Below are 14928 nucleotides of genomic sequence, written 5' to 3'. Positions count from 1 at the left end.
AAACTAAAAAACTTTTGCCTTTTCATTCAGCCATATTTGGTATTTACAAGGCAAAAACATTGCACATTTCAGTGTCAATACCTACAGAAATATCTACTTTGAATTAAATGTTTAATTTTGAGCATACTTTAAAATAAAAAGTACAGCAATTGCATCATGCTTATGCAAATCTACATGCTTAATCGGTAGTCTTAGGTCTTTTCTGATACGATCTGTGGTTGTGCATTTTAAACTTGCCCTGTATAACTCTCGAAGGGCCGTCAGGAGAATATGTGGAAGTGCTGATTTACACTGGCAGGAAACATACAGTAGGCAGCTCTCCGGTGTCACTTTTTCTAGCGTCTGGGTTCAGCCACGGGAATGCTAATCATTGGGCTGTAAAGACAAGCCTCTGGGTCTCCAAGTCTCTCACTGTAAACCACGACAGTCTGGGGTCAACATGATGACATCTGATAGTGTGTGTTAGTGTGTGTGTGTGTCTGTATGCTAATACAGGTATTTAAATTCATCCTCTGATCAGGTATATATTCAAAATCAATGTGCCAAATAGGTTGAGCTGTAATGTGATTACTTTATTGAGTGGGATCTTGTTTTCCTCTCGGCTGTGTTAAAGAACCAATCTTTATTTAATTATTTATTTACTCCATATGATCCATTCTTTCAAGTTATTTTAACAGTTAAACATTTCAATATATATATAAAAAAAAAAAAAAAATATATATATATATATATATATATATATATATATATATATATATATATATATATATATATATATATATATAAACAAAATGTATTATGTATTAACAATAAACAATACATTATAACGCATTTTAATATTTACTTTTTTAAATATTTTTATTTTTATTATTTACAGTACTTTTAGAACAAGTTTAAGTGTGTTTCATATTTAAATAAATATATCTTGCAGTAGGTAGTGCTGTCGCCTCATAGAAAGAAGGTCGCTGGTTCGAGCTTGGCTGAGTCAGCTGGCGTTTCTGTGTTGAGTTTGCATGTTCTCTCTGCGTTAGCGTGGGTTTCCTCCGGGTGCTTCGGTTTCCCCCACAGTCCAAAGACATGCGGTATAGGTGAATTGGGTTGGCTAAATTGTCCATAGTGTGTATGTGTGTGTGAATGTTTCCCAGTAATGGGGTTGCAGCTGGAAGGGCATCCACTGTGTAAAAACGTGCTGGATAAGATGGCGGTTCATTCCGATTTGGTGACCCCGGATTAATAAAGGGACTAAGCCAAAAAGAAAATGAATGAATGAATATCTTGCACTGAATGATGATATAACACTCATTCACATTTTAACAATTTATAAGGGACCAAGCACCTGTGATACGAGGACCCAATTGTAATTGCTCCATTTCGTCTTATTAATATTCTTTCATCCAATAACTCGCTATTGTGAGGGTCCAAACAAACACAAAAACTCACTTTGCGCACACACAAGTGACAAGCATTTACACTTGATAGGTTTCAAAACCATGTGTGGCAAAATGGCTCTACAGCCCCACCTATATACTTTTGTAGAAGAGAGTGTCTGTGATGGTCTGACAAACTTCAATGTTTTGCCATGGACAAAGACCTTGTCATAACTCAGACATACAATGTGCGATTGGCTCCCAAGATCACACGTTTAATAAGATTCCTGTCTCAAAAAGGATTTAGTTTGGCACAAATAGCTGAAATTGTCATGCAACTTATAATGCCCACTGTTCTCTGTCATCATAAAACAGCCAGGCAGTGGTAAACGGGAGTGAAGTCCCTGTCAGCGCTGCTTGCAGCTGTTTATTTTATTATTATACTTTTTTTTTTTACATATGTTAAAGTAAACACATTACTTGTGTGATTAATTTGACATTACTTGTGTGATTTAATGTGATTAAGATCATTATAACAGATATGGTTTCTACATGTACAAAGTTATCTGACTTTCCGGTGTATTCCCTTTTTTTATCAGATGTCGCCACATAAAATTATTTTGAAAATTTACTTTCGACGCAGACACCATAAGAGGCCAAACTCAAAATGGATAAATATTTGTAAATATAATTACACCTTATAAATATAAGATTTCTAATTTATTTTTAGCATACTTGAAGTTAATTGTTTAGGGATAGTTTAGAAAATGAAAATTGTCATCATTTACTCTGAACCTATTTAAGTTTCTTTGTACAGTTTAACACAAAATAAGGCCTCGTTTACACTGTCAGGTCTTGATGTCCAATTCTGATTTGTTGCCTAAATCAGATTTTTTTGGCTTGGCCATTTACACGTTGTTTTAATTGTGACCCATATCCGATTCATGTGTTTACACTTGCCATACAATTCACATAGTGCTTAATTTGTGAATTACGAAGTCCCGGAACAGATCGCGGTGACGTGTCCGCCATGTTACCCAAGAATGGAAAAGTGTCGCGCACAAAAGTGGGAAGGGGGTTGGTGATGTTTGGCGGTGTATGGCACAGGGCTGTTGTGGATGAAAGTGAAGAGCAAGGGGCTGTCGTGGACGAAAGTTTAGAGGGTTGGGGAGTTGCGGAAGAAAGTGAACAGCAAACGGGGGAGGGGGGCTATTGAGGAGGGGGATCGGTAAAATGAGGTGCCAGATGTGGATCCAGCGTGTTCCGGCACAAATTAAGCCCTAAATTTATGATGTTGTGCATGCGTAAAGACAGATTCTTGCAACCGCGCCACACTAGCCACAATGACAAAAATTGTCTTGCATTTAGATATGCGAAATATGCTCAGTTCGCCCAACTTTAAAATGATTTTGAGGCGGAGAAGGAGGGAAAGGGCCGTCATCGCAGTTTGCACCTATAGTTTATATATGATGTTCTCCACCATTCAGAGGAATTTGTGGGTCTGAGAGAGATCTCAGGTATGGCTGGAGCAAATTGTGACGGGCTTTAATGAGGAGCAGTGGGTCTAAAATTTTAGAATGAGCACACTCATGCTCTTCTTTCTACGTCATTATAATGGGGAGAAGCACTACATTGTCGCAAGTTTATGACGTACAAATCGGAATACCTCAATAAATCCGATCTGCCTGTTTACATGATAGTCGCATTGTCACATATCCGACTTATATCCTATTCATTTCTACATATGAAGAAGGCCATTAATTTCCACATATGAAAAAGGCCTGAAACCGATATCTGAATATCTAAATGCATGAGTTTTTTTTTTTTTTTTTTTCCGTGTTTGGTCATAGAACAGATCTGATCTGTGTCACCTATGAGGATTTGGGTCACATTTATCTGGCAGTTTAAACAGGGCCTAAGATACTTTGACAAATACTGATTGCTGGTACCCATTGACTTCCATAGTATTTTTTTCCCTACTATGGAGTTTGATGGGTGCCAGCAACCAGCATTCGGGAAAATATCTTATGGCGTGTTAAAAAAAAAAGAAACTTAAAGATTTAAAAACACATGACAGAGAGTAAATGATGAGGTAATGTTCATTTTTAAATGAACTGGTTTAATACACTTTAAAGGTAGAATTATATCAAGATCTGTCAATATTACCTGCTCTAAAAAAATGAGGAAACATGCACTGATTTTATAGAAAAGAAGTGTTTGACAATGTATATGTATGCTGTTATTACACTTACTGTATCCACTCAGCTTTGTCCCTATGGTAAGTATATTTATTCTCTTTGTCATTAAACTCCCCTGGAGTGTTTTGAGGTGAAGCTTCTGCTTAGGAGGGCTGAAAAATAGATGGAGCAGAGAATGTCAGCCTAAGATAAACACCAGCATAGTGAAGTGGCTCTCACACGCTTGACAAGACAGCAGAAAAAGAGAGAGGCAAAGAGGAAGAAAGGTTGCGGCTCTAATGCGGCTGATCTTTGATTTTTGTTTCCCCCTTTTTCCAGCACTCTTTCCTAGTTTGCAAACCCCTATTATTTTGTTCCCCAACTTCTAATCTCTCCCTCCTTCTCCCGGTGTCACAGTCGCCATGTCTTTTCTTACACTTTCCAGACTCTGATTTCCAGGGTGGAGTCTTTTGACAGGTGGCTGATGGGAGTTTGTGTGCGTAATGAGGAAGGAAGTCTGACAGAGCGAGGTTGTATCAGCGTTACATCACACCTAATTAATAAAACAGGCCTGCACAAATACAAAAAAAAAGAAAAGAAAAAAGTGTGATTAATGGATTAATGTCATCGCTGGCACGCAGCCGTAGCATTAATGGCCGCATGGGGTAAACACACAAACACACTCCGAGGCGCTTTATCTCCCTACATCACTTAATGCGTTCGATTCTTTATTATGAATAGAAGAAAGGAAAACAGCCACAATAAAAAAGGATGTAAGAATGTCACGCGCAAAAGGGAAAAACGGCTGAGCGGAATGCGAAAAGACAGCCGCTATATTTAAACGGCAGTATAACGACGGCAACTTATAAAAAGTTATGAAAACACATTTCGGATTATCCCGCTCCAGCTCAGTCACAATCAGTGACTCACCCCCGATCCCTGAATCATGACACTCATTCCAATGGATATAGATTGCGCTCTCTAGTAATATCAACCTCATGGGAGCCCAATACTGGGAGGAAACCCAGTCAGGAAGCCAGAATGAGTCAAGCTCCATCTGCTCTATAAAAACACACATATGCCTTGATTGGAACGGCTGGCTTTTAGAAACAATATATGGTTTGCAGTGCATTCTGCGAGAAGATGGTGGCAAATAATATCAAATTTTAGGTCAAATAAATCCAGGTCTTGAAATAACGACTGCTTTGTTTGATGGTCAGCGCTGTTGACCTTGTAGGTCTGTGTTTCAGAGTTCGGTTGCATCATTATTAGCACTAAAACAGAGCTGGGGCTATTAGTTATTCCGTTAGGAGCTGTGAGCCGGGCCGGCCGTGTTTGTCTGGTTTTCATTGGGGTAAACATTTGTTCCAGTTGTAGATGTTGTGCGGCAGGAACATGAATCAGGGACGAGAGGCGGAAAGAGCTCTGACAGCTGCAGCTCATTACCACCACCATTACTGCTATAGGGGGCTGCTGGGGGAAATTCCTCCTTCCAGGGAAAACGTTCCTGTTTACCATACAGCACCGTGGATCAGGTCCCGCACACGGAGATGCAAGGCAATCACATGCAGGCTTGTGCACACGCACAAAACGAACCAAAACGTGCCGTTTTACACACACACACGTTTTTATGTCTGCGGTCATACACGCAAAGACACACTCGCTTCCTCTCTCACACACTAACAATCGGTCTTTCTTGAGAGCTGATACTAGTACCTCCACCCCAACCGCACACCGTGCCGCACACACACACACTCACATGTTCCTTCAATCACGACTGACTCATGGCTGCTTTACGTCATTCCGTCCAATCAGACAGAGTTCCATGAGCCCATTAAACTGAAAGTTGTTTTCTTTTACTTTGGTCATTCTTTCGCCACTACATCAAAGTCAAGCGTTCAGTCATAATCAAGCTCTTCACCCACATCTGTGCATTCATCGTGCAATCACAGTTGCCCATCATACATCTCCAGCACAAAACACACACCACAAAATCTTTATCTTGCCTGGGAGATTCAATCACTGTCTGTTTCGACCAATGATAATCTGAAGAAAATGCTTTCAAGATCCAAAAAAAATGCACATGGTCAATACTGGTGCTTACATCAAACCAGGAAACTATTGAGTTAAAGCATGTCATTTGAACTGAATTCTTTGGGACATATTTTGAGCATATTTTTAGAATTAAAAATTAAAAGGAAAAAATATTGTTTTCTTTATTTTCTTTAACATATAATAACAAGCTTTTTATCATTTCTAATACAATTTTCATTAATTAATTAATTTATTTCTTTATTTTTGCAAGAATTTAAGTCTTTTAAAATATTAAATCTGAAATGCAGAGCACTCCCCAGAGATGAAATGTCATGGAATCTATGATGAAATAATAAATGATTAAAAATAATTAAAAATAATATTAATAATAATAATTAAAAATAATATGTTTGTTATATATATATATATATATATATATATATATATATATATATATATATATATATATATATATATATATATATATATATATATATATATATATATATATATATATATACAGTGCTCAGCATAAATAAATAAACCCCATTTAAAAAAAAAATCCATTTCTCAGTGAATAGAAGTCATGTATTTCAGTGCATTTAAACAAAACAGACTCATTAAACAGATAAATTTATTATAATAATAATTAAGTCAACCAAACATATTGAGAAACTGAAAGATAATAAATACAAATAAATGCAAGCTAAATATTGCAACAAAATAAACTACAAACTACAAAATTTCAACTCAATTTTTTCTTTTTTTTTGTTGTTGTTTCTCTTGATTTTTCATCTTTTTTAAATTTTGTATTTAATAATTTTCTATAACATAAATTTGGGTGTACTAGTTTTTGAACCGTTATCGTGGATTATTTTGTTAGATAAGCTCCAGAATTGGCTTCAGAGCTGACTAATTTATATGTACAAATATAATATTGTATAGCTTCCTATTAAAAAGAGGAATTTAATAGATATAATTGTGAAGAGTGTACTTATGTAATACCATCTCATTCTCAAAGAAGAATGTTTAAATATATAATCATTATATTTAAACATTCTTCCTTGGGAATGAGATGATAATACATTTTTAAAACCATCTGTAACCAACATAATTCAGCTTTTTTACTTTTAAAGAGGGAGTTCCAAAAATATTATGTCATAATACTCACCCTGATGTTGATCCAAACCTGCATGACCTATTTTCTTTTAGCTGAAAAAAGAGAATGTTTGAAGTATGTTAATAATCAAACAATTTTGATTAGCACTGACTTGAATGAAAAGAAAGGGATTTTTCAAAACATGCTATGTTATGTTCAACAAAAGAATCTCAATCAGGGTTGGAACAACATGAGGGGTTAAATGATAACAGTTTCTTTTTTAATAACATAAAATTTAGGCAAACTACTCTTTTAAACCTGAGTTGTATAGTATGAATGTATCTTTACCACACCCAGACATCAAACCTCAAAGGTAAACATTCCTTCCAATCTAACCTGCACCTGATTTGACAGTTTTTGATTTTGATGACCGCAACATACAGCACACCTGATCAAACCGGCTAATGTTTTAATTTTTCCGCTGCCTTTCTCTGAAAGCATAAATCAAAAGAGATGAAAAAGCACCACGTGTTTTGACTGCTCCCTCCTTCTCTGACCTATGCCAATTTTTATCTCAACCTGCTTTAACTTTGTAGATCAGACTTTAATTTTGAAGCGGGTCTGTGGGACAGTGATGAATTGGATATATCAAGCAGGGCTTAAATTACCCTCTCCCTGGTGGCAGAGGATGGGAAGGTGCTGGAGAAAGAGGTATGAGAGCGGGGAGGGGGGCGCTCCATGACCTAGTAACAGGCAGAGAAAGAGGGCTGGTCAGCACTTGCCCTCTCAACCCTGCAAGCTAGCACACCCAGAAAGAGAGAAGGAGTCAGAGAGAGAGAGAGAGAGAGAGAGACAAAAGAGCAGCCCCCAACACTTAAGGTTCCTCTTCTGAGGAAGAAGGACATACCAGAGTGTGAGACACATCAGCGGTGAGAGGCAGAGGAAATATTGCGCCTCTCTGAAGAGGCCTGCAGTCCTTTTCTTCCTCTGAGAGCACTTCAACTTTCAGGGTTGAACAACAATTGGGAGACAAACTAGATGCATTGTGAACCAGTTTTTATTTGTGGGATAGTTAGCTACAGTCTATATGTGCATTTGTGATAACAACAACAACACATGTCAGGTCATAACTTTTTGACTGAGTGGCTGATTTGTATTAAGTTGTACTGTCTCATTCGTGCTTTTTAGCCCAATGAGGGGAAGGATTAGGGGTGGGGTTTGTAGAAACACCTCCTATTTAAATCATACATTTTCAAATGAATGAAATCAAATGAGATCGAGCTGAATAATAATAATAATGTAATGACTTGAGGCCAGTTCTTGTAAGTTGGATACTTAAGACACAATTAAAAATATGACGTAGTTGTCAAAATAGTATTTTGGTTACACGACCTCATATGTTGTCTTTGTTACAGTGTAATTGTACATTTAATTATGTGTAATACTTTTTAACAACAGATACTTATTGTAGGGTAATGAGTAGGCCCACGGAATCTGCACGTGCAGAAATCTGCAGATTTCCGCAGAATTTTTGGCCCATCATGGAGTCTACTTGTGTAAATGTGTGTAAATGTATATTTATTCAGTTTTTAAATTAATTTCAGTAATAATATTGACTAATATGAAAATTAATATGTTTTATGTATTTTAGTTGAAATATTATGTGAGAGACTTGCTTTTTTACCAAATAAGTAGATCCAATTGGATTTGCATTGTAAACATTAAATAAAAGTTGAAAAAGTATTTTTTTATTAAGTTTTTAGTTATGATACTCCCAAAATAATTCAGCATAAATCCGCAGATTTTTAACAAAATTCTCAGCATAAATAGTAAAAAAATGAGGTATTTTTTTAATGCATATTTTATGTTTTAATCTTCAGAGTGGTACCTGTAACGTGTAACGGAAAAAAAATAAAATGTGTTTTTTTTTCACACACACTTGTATTCTATCTTTGTAGGGACCTCTTACTGTAAATATTTTTTATACTGTACAAATGGCCTATCATATTCCCAACTCTACACCTATACCCAATTACAACAGGAAATGCATTACTGTATGATTTATAAGCTGTTTTCATAATGACTAAATAAAATAAAACAATAAACGTCCCCACAAGGTCAAAAATAACTGATATTACTAAAATCAAGAGGACGTTTGCTCTTTTATATCTAATTAGACTGACTCCAGTATCCAGAATGAAGAAACTCAACTGAAAATAAACAAGACAATATGCATATACAGTGCTCAGCATATACAAGTACACCCCTCACAAATCTCTCATTGGAATTAATATTTTCTATTGGAAGCTTTACAATGTTATATTCGTGCATGTGCAGATACATAAGATCAGTAGTCAGTACTGAAGCCAAATCTGGAGCTTATCCAACTAAATAGTTTACAATAACAGTCCGAAAATTAGTAGATCAAATTTATATGTTAGGGAAAATATTATTATTATTATTATTATTATTATTATTATTATTAAAGAGCAAGAGAAACAAAACAAATATAAAATGTTGAAATTTTGTAGTTTGTAATTTTTTGTCAAAATTTAGCTTAAATTTAAATGTCTCATTTTTCCATTTCTAAAGATGTTCTGTGACTAAAATTATATAAATATATCTGTTTAATAAATCTGTTTTGTTCAAATGCACCAAACTATTTTACATATATTCACTGAGAAATGGAGAAAAATCTTCATTTTCAAAATGTGGTGTTCTCAGTTATGCTGAGCAGCACTATTAATTAATTACACTTTAATAAACTATAAACAGAACTTCTGTTAGTGATATAAAGTTATATTTAAAGCCAACTAAATATGTACACAACAAAACACTAAAGACTTTATATACAGACAATTTCTAGTATTTACTTTTACATTTTAAATGTCATCTTGTACTAAACTGTATAACCTGCTACATTAAAAATAATTTATCATTATTGTATCAGAGATTCATTAAAACTTCAAATGAAAGAAAGAGCAAGCGAAATGTAAAACTGCCAATGTTAACAGACAGAAGGAGAAAAGAAATCTCCCTAATATGGGATCTGCCATTTCTTGTATAGGCATTTGCTGTGTGTAACTGAGTAAATGTTTTGTCTCTCTTGAGGAGATCTCTCTGATGCCTAGCCTCTTTACACACACTACTAGGAACAAGTGTGCCGTGAAGATGCGCGGTGCAGGAGAGCGTGAGCTCCAGAAGCGGGAAATCTCCTAGTTATAATTACCACACATGCTTTTTACAGCTGCTCAGGATCTAGTCCTAGCCATTGTTTTTCAGAAGGTAAGGATATGATGGTAAAAACACTTCCCCTCTTCGAACCACACAAATAAATAAATAAATATATGGCCTGGTACCAAGCTGAGCTAATGCTGCGTGGGTCTTGTCTGATCAGACTGACCCTGGCCTAACACAGCTGGGTCTCCTATTCTCATGGGTGGTGTCGCTGTATATTAACCTTTATTCATAAGAGATGTTCCTCGAAACAATGAGCTCCTGCTGCTCCCCTGGGTCTAACCTGTCTTTGTTATGATGCTCCATACCATATTGTTGTGTTTTATATTGTATATTGTGTTGTGTTTAATGTTTGGAGCAACTCAGCAAGACAAATCCCCGGTTAGAGCAGCCAATAAACCTCAACTTCAACTTTAACTTCAGCTCTCCTCGTCTGACTGATGACTAATGCTCTCCACTCATATATCGATCACATCCAACATCCAACCGAGCCTCTGCTCCATATAAACCCGCTCTTGTCGGTATGATATCAGTATATATAATCAACAATGCCATCAGTAATGCTGACCACACTTTAAGATATCATAACATGCATGCATTGCAAAGGATTTGTTCCAATTCTACTGAATACAGAAAATTACTTTTAATATATTTTAAAGGATGACAAATCATTTACATAATGCTGCTATTAAGTATAACAGCCTTAAACTTTATCAGTAAATTGACAATAAATAAATAAATAAATAAATAAATAAATAAATAAATAAATAAATAAATAAAATGTTTTATGTATGCTAATTTTTTTTTTCTTTATGATTTTAAAAAAGGTTATAATATGCTTCAAATACACTTAGTGGCCAATGTTAATTAAGTAAGTGGCTTATAAACGAACCCCGACCTGGATTTCACGAACAGACTGACTCAAGTTAACAGTTTCTGCAGGAGTAGAAATCATGTTGTCGCACGACTTTATATGATCGTATATACTGAGATGCTGGATAAATTGTGATCCCTCCTGTGGATCTGTGTCGTGTCAGCTTGTGCTCTGAGAGGAATCACGAAATGGAAAACAGGTGTTCAAGTGGAGAGAGATTATAAAGCGTCTGGAAATATGATGAACTTTTTTTTTTTTTTTTTTTTTTTTTTGCATTTAGTACAGGGCTACAACGAGACAACCGACGTCAAGTTATCAAGTTATTTATATTTTAATGAATGAATTTGCGGCTTTACAAAGGGGCTGATTGATTAAATGATGAAGTAATACGCAACTGACGTTTTTTCCCCATCTTAAACTTCTCGCAAATTTCATCGCACAAAGAGTAAAACGAAATGACTATTCAATTTATGTGACTGCGGTGGCTTAGATTAAATTCAATGAAACGATTTAAGACCGATTTTTTTTCTAATTAAAAGTTGTTCAGGCGAATTAGGATAAATGCACACGAACAGAAATGTTCATGCTTGTAAAAAAAGTGCGCAAAAAGTATTTATTTCTTATGTTTACTCACTTTTTCTTTAATTTCGTGTTTGCATTAGACGCTTTTGGAAACCAGACTCATTGAAATGATGAGAGAGCTGAGGCTAAAGTCTGAGTGTGGACAGATGAAATGTATTAGACTAATCTCCGGTTTTAAATTAAAATAGACTTAAACATTCCAATAAAATATTATTTTAGACGATAAAGTGTATTATAAATATGTGTGAGATTAAAGTTATGCTGCCAAGCTTTATGACTCGTATCCACAGGGGCTATTTCAGACTTTGTTCACAGTTTAAAGGTAGAGAAGAACTCTTAAATCTCTCCGACTTGCGAAAGCTGTACTAATATGTGGAGGCAATGATAACAAAAGCACAATTAATACAATTGATGTATTTATTATTTTATTCGTGCTATCATTTTGTGATATTTGTTTATGAATTTTAAAGTTATAGTAACTTTTTTTGAGAACGAGACCTCATCTGTGTTCTTGATCACATCACACTTGCACTTATTTCTTCATATTCGACAAGAAATTTGATGTAATGAAAAGTTACTTCTTGAAACTGAATTAACAACAGTTTAAACCAGTAATGTTTAACAAAGCCACCACGAGCCATGTTATTGCGGCAAATAAAACATATTAGCGTCCTTGTTGTCTTCCGCCCATGTGGCAATTAAAACGAGCCTCCAAGTGGTGCTAAATAACTCATTATTTATGATACAAATATTCTTTCTCTCTCGTTCTCTATAAATAGTGTCAGCAATGCCTACTGTAATAAAACAAAATGAAGCCAGCATTTGAAGGAATAAAGATAAGCTTCATTTAATTGTAAATGGTTCATTAAAGAATAAACTTTGCCTTTTGTTTTAAGAACAATAGTTATTTCTAATGACACTTTGTCTTTCCCTTATTCAACAACAATAGATCAGACATCTGCATATTCTAAAATGTGGAGAACTGTTCATTAAGTAAGGTAATAATAATAATAATAATAGTAATAATAATAAGTTAAGTAAATAAATAAATAAACATATAATAGTTAAAGACTTTTGCTTAAGATGCAATAATTTGCTAGGCCTACATTTAACGTTAAACAGATGCATCTAATTTTTGATAAAGGAAACAGTGGTTATTTGATATTTTAACAGTTCACCACATAAAGGACAGACTGAAACACACTCAGTTAGACGCATGAAGAATATACACATAAGAAACAGAAAAAAATGAAGTGAAATAAAAATGTGACGTACCTTTTCTTCTCTTTGAGTAACTGAGAACAATCACAGTTAGTGTTGTCATTTTTGGCAAAATAATAATGCAAAACTTCCCAAGTCGATGTAATTTACAATCGAACATTTTGGGGATTTTAGGATAAGCACATAAAAAGGGGGCGGGATACACTGAACTGCGCGCTCACGTTCATATGTGCAGCTGTTCTCTGTTTCACACACACAGAAACGCGCACACACACACTTAGTTATAACTTGTAGTTATTACAAGAAGATTCCATTTTATTCTTTGCTAATTGCTTGTATTTATTTGTTTTATTATTTGGATATAGGCCCATGCATCTACACTTCACAAAGTACAAAGCTGAGGAAAAATATTACCTGTCTATGTTATATAGTCTTTAAGACAAATTTTTTTTTTTTGTAAAGGTTCATACTTTAGAGTGCTTTTTAGAGACGTAGTCAACTAAATTCGGAGTTCAAAACAAGATTTAATGATATAGCCTAATTAGGTTTTTTCGTCAGTGGTCACATGCTCATACTAAAACTATCGTTGAAATATGGCCCTAAAAATGAACACAGCAGTCCAGAATAAATTTTAAATAAAGCTGTAATTCATAGCAAATAAAATAAACTAGTAAAAGATTTACCCCAACCGTGAAAACTGCAAAAGAGAATTTAAAAAGTAGTGTCAGACTTTGTTAAAGAAAGTAAATAAATAAAGGGTAAATAATTCTTATATGCTAGCTTATGAATATCTGATCCGATTAACGCAAAAACCAATGCGATTTAGCATACTCGTTGGTAAACTATTATAAACGCGTAACATTGTGGCTATAGAAACATTTCTCCGCTAAAGTTTTCAAATCCACTCTCGTGCACATAGACTTGCCACTTAGTTTCCGATTACCCATTAGCGCTATCGTAATTATAAAGCTCATTATTCCTTAAACGAAACAAAATCGCAAAGCCTCCCCCACTCAGCACTGTAATCTTGCTTTATCAGTGGTTTGATGAAGAAGAGAAGCTGCCCGTAGTTAAAGCGACTCCGTGCGGCGTGTGTGTGTCTGTGTGTGTGTGACACTGATGGATGCGCCAATGGTTAGACGGACAGATGCTTGGGCGGATCTAACGGCATGCACACACGAGTGAGTGAGATTGGGCAAAAACATCCCGGATCCTTGAAAGACCGCTCTCTTCCCTTTCAATCTGCCCCTGTGAGCTCGGCGCGCGGACATTCAAGAGGTTCTGGACATTTTTAGGGGGTTTTACTGAACGCTGCGACTTCCCGACTGCCCCCCTTTTCCCGAGGACTCGACGCGGTTCCCTCCGCGGTGAGATGTGAGAGGAGACAGCAGGAGCTCCAGGAGAAGACGAGGACTTCAGTGGAGGAGGCAGAGTCTGACAACAACTCACCCTCAGCTAGTAAACAGAGAGGAGTCTCACAGTTCCAATCTCCTCATCCAAAACGGACAACTTCGCCATTTCTCCACTACAAATGACTTTACACTGACTCCAATTTACGCATAAAACTGTCTCTTTCATAACACTTGCTATTTTTTGTCTTAAGTAGATGGACATATTTGAAAAAATGTTGATCTTACCGTCTTAAAAAGTCCATTCTGTGAAGAAAACAACGGATTTTCGAAAGTGACATTAGAGGAGAGAAAGGCGTCTCGGGAGCGAGAGGAAGACGCGTCTGCTTCGCCCGTTGCTGTTTTTAAATACCTGCTACAAGCCCCACAAAGAAGGCTAAAAAAGTGCTATTAGCGGCCAAGAAAGTGTTTGGCAATAGCTCAGTGATCCATGCTCTCGCAGCAGCAGCAGCTGAGGCGCAGCCCGAGTCCATCCCCTCCTTCTGATGTGCGTTATTACAAGCAGGAATACCCAATCAAACACCTATCGCATCGATTCTCTCAGCGGATTCCCAACGCGCGCGGACAAAATAAGCAAACGAGGCAGCGCGCGGGCGACAAGTCCGTCCATCTCCTCCTTCAAGCTTTTTGTCTTTCCCCCGGTTTGTTTATTATGAAAGAGATGGACGTTTGAAAGACGGTGGGCACTTGGAGTCTTTGGGATTTTCACAGAAAGCTATCGGCGACAGCAGCGCTCGTTTTTTTTTTTTTTTTTTTTTTTGTATTTTTGGGGGGGCTTTTCAAATTGTATGCGATTACTCAGAAGGATTCCTCATGGATAACACGTTTATTCGGGCAATCGCGTAAGTAAAGCTTTGATGTTTATGTTTGTAAATCACTGATCACTGCTGCCTGCCTTGCACTGGCTTTACGCTCAAACAAAAAACGT

The 14928-nt window shown here is 36.1% G+C and overlaps 1 protein-coding gene and 1 long non-coding RNA gene across 3 annotated transcripts in view; one reads left to right on the top strand and one right to left on the bottom strand.

Moving 5' to 3' along the window:
* Positions 1-14460, bottom strand: part of LOC103911415 (uncharacterized) — a 22572-nt gene extending 8112 nt beyond the window's left edge. The window contains exons 1-2 of the long non-coding RNA XR_015496152.1: positions 14229-14460; positions 6750-6790 (exon numbers count right to left, since the gene is read on the bottom strand). This is a non-coding gene — a long non-coding RNA (uncharacterized LOC103911415). The remainder of the gene's footprint in view (positions 1-6749; positions 6791-14228) is intronic.
* tshz3b (teashirt zinc finger homeobox 3b) overlaps positions 13816-14928 on the top strand; it is a 55151-nt gene continuing 54038 nt past the window's right edge. For both annotated transcript variants that reach the window (XM_087259688.1, XM_087259689.1), the window contains exon 1: positions 13816-14842. The gene's annotated coding sequence lies outside the window, so the exon portion shown is untranslated. The remainder of the gene's footprint in view (positions 14843-14928) is intronic.

Source organism: Danio rerio, chromosome 7 (assembly GCF_052040795.2).
Source record: "Danio rerio strain M-AB ecotype USA chromosome 7, GRCz13ab, whole genome shotgun sequence".
Taxonomy (NCBI): domain Eukaryota; kingdom Metazoa; phylum Chordata; class Actinopteri; order Cypriniformes; family Danionidae; genus Danio; species Danio rerio.
This window is presented reverse-complemented; position numbering and strand designations above follow the sequence as displayed.